A 20,239-nucleotide genomic window follows, 5' to 3' on the forward strand; every position below is an offset into this window, starting at 1 on the left:
CCTGAGGGGAATATTTTGAAGGGGACCAATTACAAATAGTTTTTGAGAAACATGAAAAATCTCCTTATGTTTTCAACAGAGTGGTATTTAGATAATTGTTTGGTCTCTCTAAAAAACAATAATCCAGAAAATTGGGTGAAGTTGTTGGTATTGAAGCGGCTAGGCGTTGCTTACTCAACCCTATTAGGGCCTATGTACCCTTTCAGCCCGGCGAATTAGTTCTTCTGAGGGCTAACCCCGCCTCATCGGTGTTGAAACAGGAAACTGAGAAATTCCTGATACTCTTTGAAGCCTCTTATAGGGTAAAAAGGAGGGTTAGCTATGCAACTTACATCTTATCCTGCCCGGAACGTGGTACTTTCCATGCTAGCCATATGAAGCGGTATATTGAAGATTCGAACCCTAATACGGAGTTTCTATCCAAATCCTCTTAGGTTGGATTTTTGGAAGCAGATGAAGCGGTACGATGAAATGATGGTTGCCTACTTCGAAGCCTAATTATTTTCATATATACTTACCTGTTCAATCGGTTCCAGCGCGAGCGTTTTTGTTTCCTTTCGTAAAAACGCTGGATTTTATCTTTGAATCGTTCTGTTTTCGACCACTTTATTTGGTTGTTCGATGATAGGTGTGACCTCGTGATTTTTAGAAACTTACGAAATTCTGTACCGATTTCGACTGGGTTTCTCGTCTGGCACAGGTGAGGATGCATCACCCCTTCTAAATTGTACACACACAAATTTGAATTTATTTATTTATTTCACAGTTATCTTGAACGCTGATCAATTAAACTGAATACCAGTAATCCGAACCCCGTACTTCCAATAAAACTGACCAAAAGTCGTTCCGTTACAGTATCGTTATTGGATGTGGTTGCAAATATCGAATCTATCTAGTTAGTAGTGAGAAAAAACTTACATTACATTACATGTTCTATAGGAGATTACTTTAAACTACAGGTATATAAAGTTTATCTTTCTATGGTATTTTTGGTATTACAGTTGCGGAAACTCTTTTCAACATTTTTTTATATCTAAATAAATTTCACCATTAGACAATAATAATGAGCAGAACAATTTTTTTTATAAACTTTTATGACATTATATACAGGATATAGTCAATTTACAAACTTAACTGAAAATAATATTTTATCTGACAGCTCGACTTTCTGGTCTTTCATACACAGTAAAAAAGGTCATTCGCATATACCGGGTATAATGAAACTTGATGATGAGTTATTTGATAAGCCTAGGGATATTGTCAATCGATTCGCCAAGTACTTCAGAAGTGTATACTTGGTTTCGAACGAGAATATGCGTCGTGAAAATTTTCATGATTCTGATTCAGATACATTGAACATCCCGACCTTTTCTAAAATCGATATTGTTACTGCTTCAAAAAAATTAAGAAATAAACACAAATTTGTCCGATATTGAAAAAAGGCTCCTCTAGCGATATCACAAACTACATGGCAATTTCAATTCTATGTAACTTTTCTAAACACTTTGAGATATGTGTACAAAATGCACACATATCTCAGCATGGTTTCGTACAACAAAGATCATGTATGACAAATCTTGCATGTTTTAATCAATATCTCTGTACATACCTATACAAACAAAAACAAGTCGATTGTTTTGTTAGACTTTCAAAAAGCCTTCGATCAAATTGACAATTATGTTCTTCTGGGACTCTCTAACCAACTTTTGACTCTAATTGAATCATATCTAGTTAACAGAAAATAATTCGTCGAATATCAAATCGGCTCAGTACGTATTTACATCTGGGGTACCACAAGGTTCTAATCTTGGACCCCTTTTATTTTCAATTTTTAATAATGACTTGGCAACCTCTTTGAATATTCCTAGCCTACTATTTACAGACGACCTGAAACTATTTGTTTGAAGGTGGTTGACAATGTTTCGTGGTGTATTTCATCAGTTTGGACTTCCATTGTCTAATATAATATAAATTAATTTGAAATTCTTGAAAAAATATTAAAAAGATCAACCGAAAATAACAATTTTATTTGAACAAAAAACTGAAATTACAAAGAAATAACATAAAACCAAACAACAATCAATAAAATAAAAATTGAAATAATAATAAAAATTAAAATATTTAAAAAAACTTTTAATAATATTTAAATTTTTATTTCATTGGTTATTGTTTGGTTTTGTTATTTCTTTGTAATTTCAGTTTTTTTGTTCAAATAAAATTCAATTTCGGTTAATCTTTTTAATATTTTTTCAGGAATTTCAAATCAATTTATTGTATTAGAAAATGGAAGTCCGAACTGATGAAATATACCTCAAACTATTTCATAAAATCAACGACATTACTGACTGCCAACATGTACAACATGAATTAGATGTAATCAAACTTTGGTGTAATCATAATCGTCTACAACTGAACGTATCTAAATATAAAATAATATCATTTACTACAAAAAAGCGAATTTTAATATACGATTATTCAATCAACAATACAACAATCATGAGATAAAAGATGTTGATATGATACTACATTTACAACTCATAATATAAGGAATATGACTGCTGATGCAAATAGGATGCTTGGATTCATTTACAGAAATGGCAAAAACTTCAAAAAAATTACCAAATTCAAAATTGCTATATTTTGTGTATGCCAAATCTTAGTTAGAGTACGGCTTTGTGTTATGGAATCCAGTTTACAACTACCAAAAAACATCAATTAAGAGCGTGCAAAGGAAGTTCCTATAATACTTATGTCTAAAAGTTGATGGTCAATACCCCACGAGAGGCATCGATCATAATATTTTGATATGATATCTTTTGAAAATAGGAGAGTTATCCTTGGTATAAAATTCCTACATAAATTACTAAACACCAATATTGACAGTACGGTTCTTTTACCCGGGATCAATTTCTCAGTACCAAAAAGTGAAGGTCGACACAATCTGAAATTCTATTGCGAAGCATCACGCACAAATGTTATGTTACGATCACCATTGAATTTTGTGCGCAGTAGCTTCAACAAAATCTTTGAACATTGTGATATTCATTTCGACTCTCTGAACGCCTTGCTATTATGTATCCACAATCACTTTCAATAATACTATAAATAACATTTGTGTCAGTACTGCTACATTGCATGAATTGTAACTTTTTCATTCTACGTATACGAATATTTTTTATACTTTGTTTTATCATTTACTTTTATACATTTATATATTCTATCATTTTTAATATTTATTTCATATATACTCTGTAATATTAATAGCATTTTCTGTAACTGGGTACTCCTGTTGGGAATAAATCGCTTTTTTATATGATAGTGGAAAGCTTTGTCGTTGAATGAATTTATTGAAAACTCCAGAACTAGTAGTCTCCTGTTGCGAATTAACTATCTATGGCACTGAACTTGCATTTTAAAAATATTTTTATTGTTACAAAAATCACAAATTATAATAACGTGTTTTTACTTCGAAGTATGAAATCTGACAGCCTCTGTATGCGAAGCTTCGATGATGTCTACTCCTGTGACAACTGTCTTGTCAGCATCTGGAACAGGGTGGTGGTAGTGCTAGACCAGCAGGATTGTCTTAGGTGGTGAGAAAATTCACGTCGAGAGATTTATTGCTATTCAAATATCAATATTGGATACTTTGAATAAATATTTCATGTGGTATACTGCTTTATTTTCGGCATTGAATTAAAATTGGATGTAGAGCTCCAGGAGTCAAAACTCTTTCATGATAAATGTTTTCCTTTTAAGAACCTTCCATTTTCATCTCTTGATTATTGACCGTTTTTCGGTTATTGACGACAAAGTAAATGCTTTGTTCCTCCTAATTTTTTAGAAAAAATTGCAATTTTTTGTGTGTTCAATAAAGCACGTTTTTTTGATCATCATTCTGAATCCAGAGAGCTATTGTACATATTTTTGGGAGCTTTATTTCCATTCAACACGAATTTCAACATGTCAACTAGACCAAGTATTAGTTTTCCGACGAGAAAGTACAAAAGGTTGAATTTAAAATTGAACCACCTCCCATGCCCCTCCCGGGTTGTGTGCCCAGGTCGCAAGCTCCCTCCTACTGCTTCTCCGATTTGGATTTCTGGTCTTCTTTCTTCGTTTTGCTCTAGATCTGTTTTTACTAGTAGCGCAACGCCTCCCGCGGCGTTGCGCTTGCGAGATCTTTTGCTGCTCGGCTGTCAGGCTGCTAAGTATTTTTACTAGATCGTTTTCGTTGCTTGTTGTTGTTTGTCTTGTTGGGGCTTTTTTAGCTGGTTGTTGTTGCGGTTTCGGCGTCGGTCTTCCCGCCTCTCTGGGCTTGTTCCAAGCTGAAGTTCTCTGCTTCGGGAACATCTTGCAGCCTCTGTAGCTTGCCGGATGCGCCTCCATATAGTTCGCGCATTTGGCCGGCGTGTCAATTGTTTATTTACACTCTCTAGTGTCGTGGTTTTCTCCACACTTGACGCAGCGTACCGTCGAGTGGCAGCATCTCTGCGAGTGGCCGAAGAACTGGCATCGATGGCATTGGGATACCAGTCCCTTGTTGATTCTTTGGGGTTCTGCCCGTACTATAAATTTACGCATGTTCTCAGCGTAAAGATCCTCTCTTCATTTTTTGGTACTTTCACCAAAAACAGTGGCAGTACCTTCCTATATTTTCTAGAGGTCATCCTGTGACACTCTATCACCGTGTAACCCTGTTTTGCCAAATCGTTGGCGACGTCTGTGGGTTCTACGTTTTCCGGTATGCCGCGGATGACCGCGTGCAGTGGGATTTCTTTCTTCACTGTGTAAGTGTGGAAGTCCATTTTCTCGGCTTCCAGGTATTTGGTGGCTTTTCGCCACTCGACTTCATTGTTTGTATATAGGTATATGCCATCCCTAGTGAATTTGGCTTTATCATACCCTATCTTTCTAGCCTCTAGGCTTTTAGAAATCGTGCTCCATTTTTTGGAGTCGTGGATGACTATTGGCGGCGGCTTTCCTACTTCCATTGGCGATCCGCTTGTCATTTTTGGGGTTGGTTCCCCTTCTTCTGGGTTTTGTCCCTCTGTATTATTTGTCTGAGGTGTGTGTGGCCTGGGGGTTGGCCATACTGGGACCTCCGGGGTTTTTCTTCTGTTGGTTGCCACGCTCGTTTTTGGTATGGGCGTTGCTTCCGCTTCCATTTCTATGGACGTCGTTTCCGCGTCCATTTCTGTCTCTTCTTGGGTTTCATCTTCAGTTTTCTTTCTTGCCTTACGGCTTTTTTTAGATTCCACTCTTTGGAATCCGTCTTCGTCTGAGTCCGTTTCTGAACTCACCTCCGCGTCTCTTGGACGCTTGGTTGTTCGTGGGTCCTCTTTTGTTGTTGTTGTTTTTTTGGGGACTTTTGCGGTTTTGGTTACCTTTTTTTTGTCCTCGTTGTCCTTGTCCTTCTGTGTTTCCTTTTTCTCTTTTTTGTTTTTTGATTTCTCCTTTTCGGGTGTGTCTTTTTTCTGGTCCGAGTTGTTTTCCTTTGTCTTCTTCTGTTGTTCCTCCTTGTCCTTTAGGAGTTCGTCGATCCTGCTTCTCATACTAATGATTATCTCCTTCATTGCGGTGATATCTTCCTCGTACTTCTTGTTGATCTCCCATAGCTGCTTATTCTCTTCTCTTATCTGCTTATTCTCTTCTCTTATTTCGTGAATGGTTTCCTCTAGTTTCCCGTACTCCATTTTTCAATGGGCTGGGTCCCAAGAGACTGGAAAAGAAAAAGAAAAGAAAGACTTTATCGCTTTCACTTTTTATCGTGTTCTTTCACACACACAGTTCTGAAAAGAACTAGATTCACAGTGTTTAGGTTAACGCAACACTGTAAACGTTTTATAATCGCACTGATTTTAAATTAGTATTCTTAACGTAACACTTTAGGTAACACTTCAGCTTTCGCTTTGATGTTTACACTTCGGCGTCTCGAGTCGAACTGAAAATTGAACCAAGAGTTTTGTACAGCTTGTCAAATCTAGGAAGCTGCTTGTAACATGTCACCACCTGCGTACACTACTGACAGAGAACGCATTAGGATAGAGAAGGATGAAATTTACCGTGCGACTTGGTGCGCCTATTTGGGTTTTAGAGTGGCCTGACAGTACATTCCTCGCCACATGTAGCGATAACGGCTGATGGTTTTTCAATTGATGGTAAACTATTAGTTGAGTATGATAAGACGGTATTCACGTAATTGAATGAGTTTGTTTTTCAGCAGTCTGTATTGCATTTAATTTCGGGTTTATTAAGGAAAGGTAGAAAGACTATCCCGAAAATATAATTTACTCCAGTTGAAGATTAAATTTCAAAATTAAAATTCCTGAGGGAACATTATATTTATTCAGATGAAAGAATCCAAACAAAAATATAATTGAAGTTGTGATGAAAAAATTACAAAGGTTCAACTCCAGACGGAGTCACTTGTACAGTTATCTCAATTCTCACTGATATCATCTTTGTCACTATCACCTTGAACATTTATAACAATTTTGTCTATTGCGAATTCAAAAGCAAGTTTCTTCGAAGCATAAAATTCTACGAAACGTTTAGCGTGCTCACATCGTTTTTTCCACTGTTCTTGAGAAAACGAAGTGGTGAATTCTTTCAACGGATTTGGAATTGAAGCCCACATTTTTATCAGCCACGTATTGTTTCAGTGATGCATTTACTAATTCTATTGGGATCAAATCTGTATGATAAGGAGGCAATCTGAGTACAATATGTTCATAATTTTTGATAATCCTATCAATTCCATACAACTTGAATCGTATGAGATCAATTTTTAGTATATCATCCCTAAAATGAGTGTTCCGTCGTCCTAGTCATATCGTCTCATATTTTCTCGAGGGCATGTTTGGGCACTTTTTATACCGGACATTGTGGTATGGGGCATTGTTTCAACCAAAACGCTTTTTTTTTGGAAGAGTGGAAATCGCCATTTCCTGCAATCACTTTTTGTAATTGTCGTAATTCATTTCGTTATGATAGTTGCCCAATTTTGTGTTGGATTTGAATTGTAGATATGAATTTTTCACAAAGCCATTCTCTCCTCCCGCATTCACAGTTATGAGTATCTGCCCTATTGAAATTGATGCAAGCAAAGCTTCATTCAAATCATCATTCCAACTCTTCTCATATGTTTGTGAAGCATGTATATATTTCTCTTCAATATAAATTATTGTTCGCCTTTCTTTACAGTTTTTCTTTATGTATCTGACAAAATTTCTTCGCAACTACTGAATCGCCTGTTTTCATAGAAAAACCATTTTTCTATTTCCTCCATCTGAACCCTATTTCTTTCATCACTTTCCTAAGAGACTCATAAGATCCCTAGTAACCATTTACGTCAACGAATTCCTTCATGTATGCGGCGAAAGGTGGGAATTGTTCTCTTAGTAATGTAATAATTGATTATATATCTTCGAAGAAGGTCCTGTCGAAATAAAAAAATTGGATTTTGGTGCTTTTCTTTCTTTTTTTATAAGGCGTTGGAAAAGAGGATAACTCACCATTTTCAATTGTTTTAAATTCACGAGCTATTTTTTTAATACAACCCAAACTAACACCCGCCCCTTTTGCACAATAATATTGAACTTTTTTAAGGTCCGTGCTGATGCCATTATCAACTACTCACCGAGCTACGCCGAAGTGGGCACTACAAGATTGTCGTTGAGACACTGAGCTTCGATCATCTTTAAGGGTTTTCTACCATGCGCATCTCAGGGGAGATCCTGAGCTAAAACTTTGAAATCGCTTCATAGATTTGACAAGCTGTAAGTACATGTGAAATTATTTTCAGACGCTAGATATTGTAACGTTTTTTTTGTTCAGAGTATAACGCGAACTATTTTATGAAATCACCTGTATAAATGTCATATTCGATCACGATCAATTCATTTCGTACTGTCCTAGTGATGCTCTTTACTGATAGGTGCCACTAGCCAACAATGAATTCGAACCTAATATTTATCAATTATAATGTTGTCTATACCTAGAACATTCCAAGTTCTACCTGTCTCTATTAGATGGCACACGACTTCACTCTTCCGAATTCCAAACTCCGTTTCTGTCCTCTGAAAATATTTTTGAATATTGTGGATAGTTACCAAAGTGATGTGATATGATAAGCGGCTTTGCCTCTCTCTGCCTCAGCAAATTGCGTTTATGCATTATTTCTTAATTGGATTTGTTATGCTAATGACTATTGCTTTTTCATCACTTTGTAGATCATTTAATAGTAGGTTTTATACCTATTTGTAATAGAAACCTTCCTTTACTGGGGTAAGTTTTTTTTAGTCCATAGTTTTTTTATAATTTCATTTGCTTTAAAAAAAAAGGAGAATTGGCCTATTTTCCAATCACGTGAAAATTTATTCCTAATTCTCTCGTAGGGTTTCTTCTGGAGAAACTCCAGTATCTGAATCACCTTCGTCAGCCGAATCCGAAGTATTGGTACTAATTTTCAGAATCATATTTCTACATTTCCTGAGAACTCCTCTACTCCATATTCATGTAACAGTGGAACATTTTTTTATAAGAGCACTACTACAAGTTGTCGTCATCTCTTTAGGACAATACCAAGAACTCCAAGCACCATCATACATCGAGGGAAATTAAGGCCAGATTTTCGATATTTCCTGATTCATTATTTTTTTATTTGATTACCGATTATTAGATGATATTATTATTTTCTCCTCCGCAACTGATAATGAAAAATTATTGGCACTGATATATTTATCACGTGCAATTCATTTAAAATAATTACTTTGAAGAATCAATCTTAATTTTTTTACAGCGAGTCATTAGAAGACTCACACTTGTTACGCTGAACATAGTACTGTGAACAGGCGAGTTATATAATTTAAATGTTGATCATATTAGATTAGATTCTCCTAAACATATGATTCTTTGAATGTTCGAATTATTAAATGACATTTTATTTTAATGTTGTTTTCGTTTTTCAACAGAGATAATGGAATACTTTATGTAGTCACTGGATAGTTTTTTTACGTCATATATGAATTTTGTTTTCCGTGGTTGGCAAAATTCTGAAATACTACTGTTTTAAATCCGGTGGCGCCCGATTCAACATCAAATTTTTTAGTTTCCTCCTATTCATGACTCAAAGAAGCTTCCTGACTAAGAGCTCCGTGCAAGTGTACCTTTTGATAAAAAAAGGTTACAATATATCATTTATTCGTTCAGATCTTTCATTTGATATTCAAATGAGTGATCTGTTGATAATTAACTAGTATTATCAATGTGTAAAAAGTTACATTTTTTAATTGAATAGAACTGGCCGATACTTGATGAAAATCCATATTGAAAAACTAATTATCACAGTTTATTATATGATATTCACTATAAAGGGTTTTACAAAAACTGCGACACGTGTTTGGCTATACAATAGCTTCCTCAAGCATGAACTGAGAGTTACTTCTAAATTACAACCATTTTATACTCTAACCTTTCACTTACTCGTCTGCCTAAATCGACTTGAAGAGGTCAGGAATGACCTATATCAATACATTTTTCTAAAGTATACCTACCCATTTTTACCTGCCAATCAACAGATTCAATAATCGAGAGTTATTGAATTCTGTTTGATCGTTCATGAGATGTTGAGAGTTTTTTAATTTGTTTATTTCGATATTCTCCAATAGGTTAAGTTTCAAACCTTTCTTCTAGAAATGGAGGGGCTTGTATCCATGGTTGAACTCATGTCCGTCTGAGATTAAATGAGTGGCATATGTGGAATTTATTTTTCCATTCTGGAAACAATATTTGTGTTCCTTCATGCGGGCTTTGAACGGTCTTCCAGTTTCACCTATATAAAACATAGGACATGATCCACACGATGATTTATACACTCTTGATTTTTCTGAAACTGAACTTTTATCTTTGTTTTTCTTAATGTGCATGCCTAAGTTGTTGGATTTGAAAGCAGTATTTACACCTTTGTTCTGAAGAAAATCTGAAATATTTGTAGTGGGTTGGCCTAAGTAGGTAAAGGTTATATAACTTTTATCCTTTTCTTTTCGAATTGGGTAAACTTCTATAAAGGCTTGACCGAATAACTTTTTTGATAATAGAGAATGTATTAGACCGCTATCGTAATCATTGTTAACTGCTATTTGCTTTGTTATATTCAGTTATTTATTGAAAATCGCCTTTGACAAAGGCACATTTACCAGTTTGTGGATCATACTGTTGAAAGCTGCTACCTTATGCTGATATGGGTGAGTGGACGAATAATGAATAATAATGTCTGTATGTGCCGGTTTACGATAAATGTTGTTAATTTTTGTTACTGTCAAGTCCAAAAAATTTATAGAGTCGTCCTGTTCCATCTCTATTGTGAATGCGATAGAAGGGTGAAGAGAATTGATGAACTTCAAAAAGTTGATCAACTGTCTGTTCGTTTCTGTGAAACATACCAGGATATCATCCACATATCTATACCAATACACAAAACTTCTTACCAGTGGGTTACTGGGTATTATTCTCTCCAAATTATCTGCCAGAATAGGACTAAGTTGGTTTCCCATTATGAGACCTTTGTGGGATGAATAAAAAGTTTCATTGAATTGCAATTGATTCTGTGACAAACACACCGTAAGCAAGTCTAATATTTCATTTTTCACTACCGAATTGATAGAGTTTTCGTCCAATAGATTCTCCACCAGAGTAATCATTTCTTTCGGAGGAATACTGGGAAACAGATTCTTTACATCGAATGAAATCAATTTGGCATTACCCGGTAGTGTGATATCTTGAATTTTATTTATCAAATGGTATGAATTCCTCAAACTGAATTTTGCTTTGAAATATCTTGAATTTCATTGATCAAATGATATGACTTCCTCAAACTGAATTTTGATTTGAAATTGGTATGGTTTTGAATAATTGCAATAAGTTTTTCCGATATTTTAACTGAAGGAGCTGTGACGAAAGAAACTACCGGTCTTATCGGGTGACTACCCGATAAAACCAGTAATATTAGACTTGCTTACGGTGTGTTTGTCACAGAATTATTTCCAATTCAATGAAACGTTTTACTCATCCTGCAAAGGTCATAATGGGAAACCCACTTAGTCCTATTCTGGCAGATATTGTCATGGACGATTTGGAGAGAAGAATACACAGTAACCTACTGGTAAGAGGTTTCGTGTGTTGGTACAGAATTGTTTGGTGTGGTTAGGAATCACACCTTGAAAGGTAAGACCTCGTTAATGCTTAGCTCACACAAGTTTCGACTTCTGAGGATTGTAGTTCGTAGGGGTGCAACAGCTGGTTAATGGGAAAACATATTTTAAACAGATTTCCAACATATTTTTAAATAGATATGTGGATGATATCCTGGTATGTTTCATAAGAACGAACAGACAGCTGACAAACCTTTTGAAGTTCATCAGTTATCTCCACCCTTCTATCACATTCATAGTGGAGATGGAAAAGTACGACTCTATAAATTTTTTAGACTTGACAATAACAAAAGTTAACAACAAACATGATTTTTCAGTTTATCGTAAACCGGCACATACAGCATAAGGTAACACCCATGTCAGCATAAGGTAACAGCTTTCAATAGTATGATCCACATACTGATAAATGTGCCCTTGTCAGAGGCGATTTTCAATAAAGAACTGAATATAATAAAGCAAATAGCCGTAGACAATGATTACGATAGCGGTCTAATACATTCTCTATCATCAAAAAAGTTATTCGGTCAAGCTTTGTAGGAAGTTCTCCCAATTCGAAGAGAAGAGGATAAAATTTATAGAACCTTAACCTACTTACGCCAACCCACTACAAATATTTCAGATTTTCTGCACAGCAAAGGTGTAAATACTGCTTTCAAAACCAACAACAACTTAGGCATGCACATTAAGAATAACAAAGATAAAAGTTTGGTTTCAGAAAAATCAGGAGTGTATAAATTATCGTGTGGGCCATGTCCGATGTTTTATATAGGTCAAACAGGAAGAGCGTTCAAAGCCCGCATAAAGGAACACAAATATAGTTTCCAGAATGGAAAAATAAATTCCACATATGCCACTCATTTGATCTCAGAGGGACATGAGTTCAACCATGAATACAAGCCCCTCCATTTCCAGAAGAAACCATAAACAAATTCAAAAACTCTCAGCATCTTATGGACGATCAAACGGAATTGAACAATTCGCCATTATTGAATCTGTTCATTGGCAGGCAATGTCTAGTTATATTTACTGGTATACTTTTGAAAAATTTATACTTAATGAATTCATAGCTGACCTCTTCAGGAAGATTCATTATTTAGGCAGACGAGTAGGTAATACGTTAGAGTAGAAGTAACTGTTAGTTCATGCTTGAGGAAGTTATTGTATAGCGAAACACGTATCGCGGTTTTTGTAAAACCCTTTATAGTGAAAATCATACAATTAACTGTATCAATTAGTTTTTTAACATTTTTTTGTTCATAAGTATACTATGTAACCTCATCCAGAACTTTCAGTTGTATTTGAAATCTGGTAATTTTAATCCAGTAATGAAATGTTCTCAGTTGGTTTCAATCACTGATTAATGAACGGTGACGAATAAAATACGAAATATTCATATACTCTCTTCGACATGGCCATGTTAGAACGATTTGATTTCTGATAGAACAAAAATATTGAATTTCCACTGAAACATCCAGTCGAGAAATCAACTAGTTCAATCATGTTACTTGAAAGTTTGCGATTTATTTCAATTGCCCACTTATTTCCAAGAGAGGTACGACCAGAATGTCCCAATTCAAAGCATACTTTTTCATTTAAAGATCTTTCAGAACTATCGCCTCTGCTGAAAATTCAAGTTTAACAACCCCGAACAACGAGGTTATAAATATCGGGTTTAACTGGGAAACATCCTGGAAAACGTATGAGGAAACTGGAAGTATGGCCCTGTTGAAAAGGATGTTTTATGTGCGAATTTTGGAATGGTACTTTCGTGAAATAAATCCGTTTAATTGGTTCATTCGTCGGTTTACCAAAGTAGTGAAGGATTTAATGATTGAGTTTATTGCAGTCCTTTCCAGCCATTCAAGTATCTGAATTTATCTAGTCGGAACAGAACTCAAGAAAAATTATTGGCAAACCGCGGACACGTGTTTCTGGCTATTGGCCTCATCAGCGCGGTGTAGCCAAGTGCAGAGATGGGCAACACTTGGTTGTCAAAAACGAAAAAACAGCACAAACGAACGGATCCACCAACAGGAGCTTACCGCACATTTGTGATTTCAATTAGGAGACCTAGAATTTCTAGAATATCATAACATCACCACGGAGGCAGCTACAGCTACCTGCGTGACTTCCGAGTCCAGGATATAAATATATAGAAGGAGGTGTTATCGAGCCAGAAACACGTGTCCGCGGTTTGCCAAAAATTTTTCTTGAGTGCTGTTCCGACTAATCCTTTCCTTTTTGAATTAAATCATAGACACTCGATAACACCTCCTTCTATATATTTATATCCTGGACTTGGAAGTCACGCAGGTAGCTGTAGCTAGATTGAAATTGAAATCACAAATGTACGGTAGGCTCCTGTTGGTGACTCTGTTCGTTTGTGCTGTTTTTTCGTTTTTGACAACAAAGTGTTGCCCATCTCTGCACTTGGCTACACCGCGCTGATGAGGCCAATAGCCTCATCAAAATCAAAAAATAAATAGATAAGTACTCTTTGATCATTCCCATATTGATTTCAATTCGAGAGCCACCGGTATACAGCTGTTTCAGCCTATTGGGCATCGTCAGTACCGGGCAGGCGGTCCTCAATTGAAGACAAAATAAGAAAAACCAAGAAAGTACTTGATAAAAATAGGTGCGTAAACGCAAGCGAAACATAAGTGGAACCACCTATTGGTATGACACCCAAGTCAACTTGCCAAGTTTTTATGTCAGTGTTGGTGATTTGACCAATCAACCGACAACTGCGGTAGCAGAAATTTGGAAAGCTAATCTACTATCACATAGAAGTGATAGTAGATTACATCCTGAGAGATGTGCTCTCAGTAACCATGTGTCCAAAGAAGGTCATAAAATGGACTATAATTCAACAAAAATTCTATCAACTGAAAGAAACACATCTAAAAGATTGTTTTTGGAAATGTCATTTATTTTATAATCCAATAATTGCCTCAACAAAAGATCAGATATTGATCACCTCAGTGAAATCTATGCCTTTTTATTAGATATTGACAAAAGATCTACATGAATTCCAAACCATTAATAATTCTGGTTTTTCATTAATATAATTTTCATAAATTTCAAACATTTTCTCTTCAACAAAAATTTCCAACCTCCCTAAGGCAGGGTTTTACTCTCATTTACAAGACCTCTTCACTTGTTTTCTCCTAAAGACCAATGAATAAAATAAATCTCACTACTGAAAATCAACATGAAGAAAATAAAAAATTCTGCATTATTTTTAACAAATACAAAGAAAACTCAAAAAAATATATTATAGTGCTAAGCGCCTCTTTCCTGGCGTAATTTTACACCAATCACATGTGAATTCATTAGGATCATCGCTATCTATCCCTGCACAAGCGCCATGGTCCCATCTTTGGCATACAAAACATTTTATCCATCCATCGCCCCTATCATCTTTGAAAAATGTTTGCATACAGAAAAGACATTCTGCGTGTCCTTCTTCAGATGACTGTGATACACTATTCTTCCTTTTATTTAACATTTCTTTGCCTACACTTCTCCCTTTCTGTTTCTTTATAGGATGTATTATCTTTACATTTTGTTGTGTTTTATTGGTTCTATTTTCTTGTGTCTTCTTATTTCTTCCTTCCTCTAAATAATTTTTGTATAGCGTGCTAGTTAAGATTGATGTGTCCATTAGTTTTCTCTTGAGTTGGCTTCTTTTAGCGACAAATTTTTGGCAAAGGATGAATTTGAGCTGGTGCAACATTAAAAGGTTCACATTGGCTATCTTCCAGAATGGATGGCGATACACTTGAGGTGCGTGCGTAGCTCGTAGATTGCAATGGCGACAAAGGACCCCGAATTGATAAATTTCCATCATTTATGGTAGCTGGTGACGGTGTTTCATTCTGCAAATCTGCGAAGACGTATGAAGTGGAGGTTTCTGATTCTGGTGAGGGATCCGTTGCTGTTAGTTGTTGTATCTTTGAAACCGTTGTAGCTGTTTCTATTAAAATTCTTCATTGAACCTCATTTCGGTTGTTGCTGCAGCGATAAAGGCAGCTTCGGAAAACACATCCGGGTTAAAAGGGAATATCCCAGTTTTGGCAAACCCATTGATGGCATTTGATGGGACCGCTGCTTTTAAATAAATAAGCCTTTCCAAAAATTTTTGCAATCTGAAATACAGTTACCTGCCTGCCAGGATTGTTGTTCATCCATTTTTCGGGTGGTATATACTTGAAGTATACATCAAACTGACATCTAAAGGCTGCAGTTTATGGGTGCAGTGTAGAGGCAAGCAGACAATAGTGACGTGGTTTTCTCGAGCTTTCAATATCAATTACAAATTTTTTGTGTGTGAAAGGTGGCCATCTAAAATGAACTGGGTCCTCTGCAGAAGGTTTCGTGTAGCTCATAAAATGGTCAAACCATTTGGTGAAAACTTCCAAATTCATCCATCCAGATAAATTACATGCCCATGCGGAGCCTTGTGGTGCGCCATCTATTAGTTCCATCTTCATACGAACTCTTCGAAAGATAAACATAGGTGATACGAAAGTTCCAGAAGCAGACATACAAATTACAGCTGTTGTAGTCTCCCCTCTTTTAGCTGATGTAACTCGAGCTACCGGTTCCTCCAGTCCGGTTCCTGCAAACAACTTTGATTTTTGGTAGGCACTGTAGAAATGCTAGTTTCGTCAACGTTATAGATACGGTGGCACCGATGGTTTTTTGTCTCTTGAATACAGTTCAATGTGAAATAAAACTTATCTACCACTGGTGTATTAAAGGCCCGTGCTCGAGCAGTAGAAGTGGATTCAGGTGTACGAAGGGCTATATCTGAATGCCATATGCTCCATATCTTTAATATACTTCACGAGCTCATTTTCCTATTCTGCCGTAAAAACTGTTTCTTTCACACCTAAATATTCAATTCCACCGACAGCCACTTCATTTTTGCCTTTAGCTCGCTTTTTTAGCGACATAACAGAGATAACAGACATAACAGGAATTTATGCCATTTTTTACAACATCCAGCGCTTTGATCATGGCGTCTTCCAACCACGAACCGCGATTAGTTTTTCTATTAAAATTACGAGGCATAATCTGAAACAAGATTGAATTATATTTTATTATTTGAAATCTTCTACTACCTATTCAGGTAGTAATGCAGGCAGTTCCTATTAATCAAAACATATTTATTAATAAAAATACATAATAACACAAATGGTTAAAGATGATCCACACGTATCGTCTTGTACACCGGTAACATGATAATCTTGCCCCAACACAACAATTTTTTTTTATTCAATAATCGATAACATAACCTATGTGGTTTCAACTGTTTCCATGTTGTTAAAAAATCAAAATAGAGTAATATACAAAGCTAACTAATACATCAGCCACGACACCAAAGTACGTTAGAACACATTAAACATATTCTTAAAGTCAACCTTACCTTAGATTGAAGTCACATAATTTTTGTTTTCTTCCTCAAAAAATTTAACTGTCGCTCAAGACGATTGACTGTGGCGGGGGAATATCGGGAACTATATTTTAACAATAAACACAACTAGATGGCACTATTAGTTTCGTTGCGAAATAAAATGATCATCTTCCTTCAATGGATCATCTCGTACACCTTTCCCCTGCTACAGATATTGCAATAATGACATCATCAAAAAAGGAAGGTATATCTCGATTTATACTTCTTTTTCACTGAATTTTCTAACCGATATTTAACCGATTCTGAATTGCAAGACAAAGCTCTACTCGCGATTATTTTTTTTTCAGAATGATATATCAAAGTATGGAATTCTTCTCGACGATTATGAAGTAGGGGTTGTTCAGAATGAGGGGGTTGTTAGTTCATTGAAAACGTCATTGGTTGCAAAGTTTTCCATCGAAATCAAAAGTAGTCGAAATATAGTTAGCAACAAATTTCAGCTGGGACATATTGTATATACATTTTTGTCGGTCAAACATATTGATAAACCTAAATCCACCTTCCACATATATCCAATGAACCTTTCGGGATTCATTTTGTATTCCAAATTGCCTAGGATAATACCTAAAATTCCCCAATGGCAAGATACTATCCCGGTTATACTTACTTCCGAAACGCCAAACAAATTTCCACATTTTCTCTTCATCATACATTATTACCCTAATACCTCAACAACCACCCCTTCCGAAGCGATATTGTTCGCGGATGTTCACCGTTAATTAGTGAAGGGGTTTGCGTTATTCGGGGTTTCTTAGAGTTCCGATATCCTCACTTCAATATATCGTCCCGTTGCGGGTTTTACTTCTCTAATCGAGCAGAAATGGAAACGCCACACTGGTCGATTTCCATCTGCGGGAAAGTTATGTAATCTGGGAGTATTGATCTGGCGACAATGGTTTTCACTTTGCGTTTCATCGCGTGATGGGTCATCGGTCAGAAGGACATCGAATGAGAAAGTTTATTTTCGTTTGGTTTGTATTCGGGTGTATGGAGGTGAAAAACCGAAGTGTTTTTCACGGGAGTTATTTATTTTGTGTTGGGATGAGAATTAACCTTCGAAATCAATCGGAATCGTAAAACGTAGTATCGAGTCTTTCATTAGACGCATCTAAAACAAAGTGTGTGTGAGATATCTTCTAAATTTTTTGTTAGTTTAAAAGACCTATTGATGCCTTCACGTGTGAAATATAACATTGTTCTAATGTCCGCCATGACTCTGGCGCATAAATTAGGTTTATTATATCAGGGTTATGTCGCCTTTTTTTTACAGGCTTCTGCACCCAAGACGTGGTAGCCATCCAAATTTCCCTATCGGGCAAGAAGGGTAAGACGAATATTATCGCCTGCTCTGCCTACTTTCCGGGAGATTCGGATACTGTATCTCCTCTAGGTGTTAGAAGACTTATCGACTACAGCAGAAGGAACAAACTACAAATCGTAATGGGATGTGACGCCAATTCACACCATACAGCGTGGGGCAGCACGAATATAAATCGTAGAGGTGAGTTTACTCCTTGATTATATACTAGGGGAAGGGCTGTCTGTAATTAATGAGGGCCCGGAATCAACTTTTGTCACTAGTAATAGGCAAGAATTATTGGACTAAACCATCAGCTCACATTATCTCAGCAACAAGATACACCATTGGTCTGTATCTACTGAACCTTCTTGTTCAGACCATAGATTCTTCAATATTGAAACAGGTCAAAGACCAGTAGTAGAATATCGCGACTCAAAATCTACTGATTGGAGTGGGAACAAAAACTCCCTCCTATCGTACTTTGAGGACGGATTAATTACCATTCACAGTTGTAATAATATGGATACAGTAGCGACGCAATTTCGCGAAGCAGTGATCTCATCCTATCATGAGAACTGTCCACTGAGGGAAATCTGACTCTTGATAACAACAGACCTCCCATCTTCTGTGGTCGCTCCTGATGGATAGTCTGCATGATGCCCTCGACAGAAGAAAAGTTGATCTGCAAGCCTATGCAGATGACAAGGTCCATGTCGGGAAAGGTAGCTTGTAATATCCTCCAAAGCGCGTTGGACGTTGTTCACAGCTGGTGCCTGAGGGAGCAGATGTCTGTCAACCCCAGCAAAACTGTGTTAATCCCCTTCACCAAGAGGAGAAAATTGGACGATCTAACGCCATTCCATTTGGAACGGAGGTGAAATATTTTAGCATTATCCTTGATAGAAAACTCATCTGGAATGCTCACTTGGAAAAAGTTCTACACAAAGCCAGACTGTCTCTATGGACATGTCGAAGGATTTGTGTTAAAACTTGGGGTTTAGGTCCCTAACAAATACACTGGATTTATGTGATGATTGTTAGACCAATGATCACTTATGGTGCAATTGCCTGGTGGCCGAAAGCTTTACAGAAAACGGCCCAAGCGAAGCTCTCTGGCTTACAGGGACAGGCTTGTCTGGCTATCAGTGGTGCCATCAGTACCATACCGTCCCATGGAGATCCTTCTAGATCTACCTCCCCTCCACATTTTTCTGGAGAAAGAGGCTAGATGGACTGCATACAGACTTGTGCACTGGAAGTCACAGCATTCTGGAAATGACCTCTGAATTTATGTCTCCAACTGTCAACCACGAACTGCCTCATAAAGTACTTTTCCCGAGTAGAGAGGACTGGATCCTCCGGGAGAAGGAAATATTAAGAGCAGATAGTTGTTGGTTCACAGATGGATCAAAAACACCTTCCGGTTCTAGTGCAGGTGTTTTTAGTTGCAGACCCAGGGTAGAGATATCTACCTGCCTAGGAACTTATGCGACTGCATTTCAAGCAGAAATTAACGCTATTGAATTGTGTGCGGAGGAATTGGATAAATCCAACTTCACACATAAGTCAATAAAAATATTCCCGGACAGCCAAGCGGCGTTGGAAGCTCTTGGCTCCTACCGAGCAACGTCTAAATTGGTAGCAAATTGCCAAAAACGACTTTCCTCGATAGGAAGACTTAACAGATTGTCTCTGGTCTGGATTCCTGCCATACTGGCCTGGAAAGCAACGAAGCTGCTGACTCCCTTGCAAAGGAGGGTTCTGCAAGCAGCTTCATCAGACCAGAACCTGTCGTTGGCATTGCTTTAGGCTTTGCCAAACAAACTTTGAACACCTGGATGTAAAGAAGATTTATGGACTTCTGGCAAGGTGTTTATTCACTCTTCGAAGCTTGATACCAAACAGTTGTTGGACTACAGTGGGGATGAACTACGATGTCTAACAGGCCTTCTTGCAGGTCACTGTCATTTGAATCATCATATGCAGAGACTTGGACTGTCGGAAGACAGTGTGTGTCGCCTCTGTTTGGAAAATGGTGAAACAGCAGAGCATATACTTTGTACCTGCCCCGTTGGGGACCGAATCAGGTTCTTAGAGTTCGGCAGAGCCGTACTCTTACCATCTAACCTGAAAGACCACTCACCTATCAAACTCCCACGTGAGATGACTATTCCTTCAACTCGATCGTCCAGAATATCCAATTTAGGATGGTTGGTTTCCAGATCATCCAATTCAGGTTGAAAA

General features: G+C 36.9%; 1 protein-coding gene and 1 long non-coding RNA gene across 6 annotated transcripts in view; one reads left to right on the top strand and one right to left on the bottom strand.

The window, feature by feature from the left end:
• LOC111503748 (uncharacterized) overlaps positions 1 to 20,239 on the bottom strand; it is a 293,459-nt gene that overhangs the window by 122,774 nt on the left and 150,446 nt on the right. Inside the window, exon 1 of one of the 4 annotated variants that reach the window (XM_074171670.1) lies at positions 519 to 633. The exons of the other annotated variants lie outside the window; for them this stretch is intronic. The gene's annotated coding sequence lies outside the window, so the exon portion shown is untranslated. Of the gene's footprint in view, positions 1 to 518; positions 634 to 20,239 lie in introns of those variants that run through there. 4 annotated transcript variants of the gene reach the window in all.
• LOC141480924 (uncharacterized) lies at positions 584 to 20,142 on the top strand. 2 transcript variants are annotated; one of them, XR_012464632.1, is made up of 4 exons: positions 584 to 700; positions 767 to 959; positions 7,612 to 7,781; positions 17,966 to 20,142. It is a non-coding gene; the product is annotated as an uncharacterized lncRNA (long non-coding RNA). The 2 variants fall into 2 exon arrangements; XR_012464633.1 differs by lacking the exon at positions 767 to 959 and having other exon boundaries at positions 586 to 700.

The sequence above is a fragment of the Leptinotarsa decemlineata genome, unplaced genomic scaffold (genome assembly GCF_025532065.1).
Source record: "Leptinotarsa decemlineata unplaced genomic scaffold, Ldec_3_MD MMD2_tig00000026_RagTag_RagTag, whole genome shotgun sequence".
In the NCBI taxonomy this organism is placed as follows: Eukaryota; Metazoa; Arthropoda; class Insecta; order Coleoptera; family Chrysomelidae; genus Leptinotarsa; species Leptinotarsa decemlineata.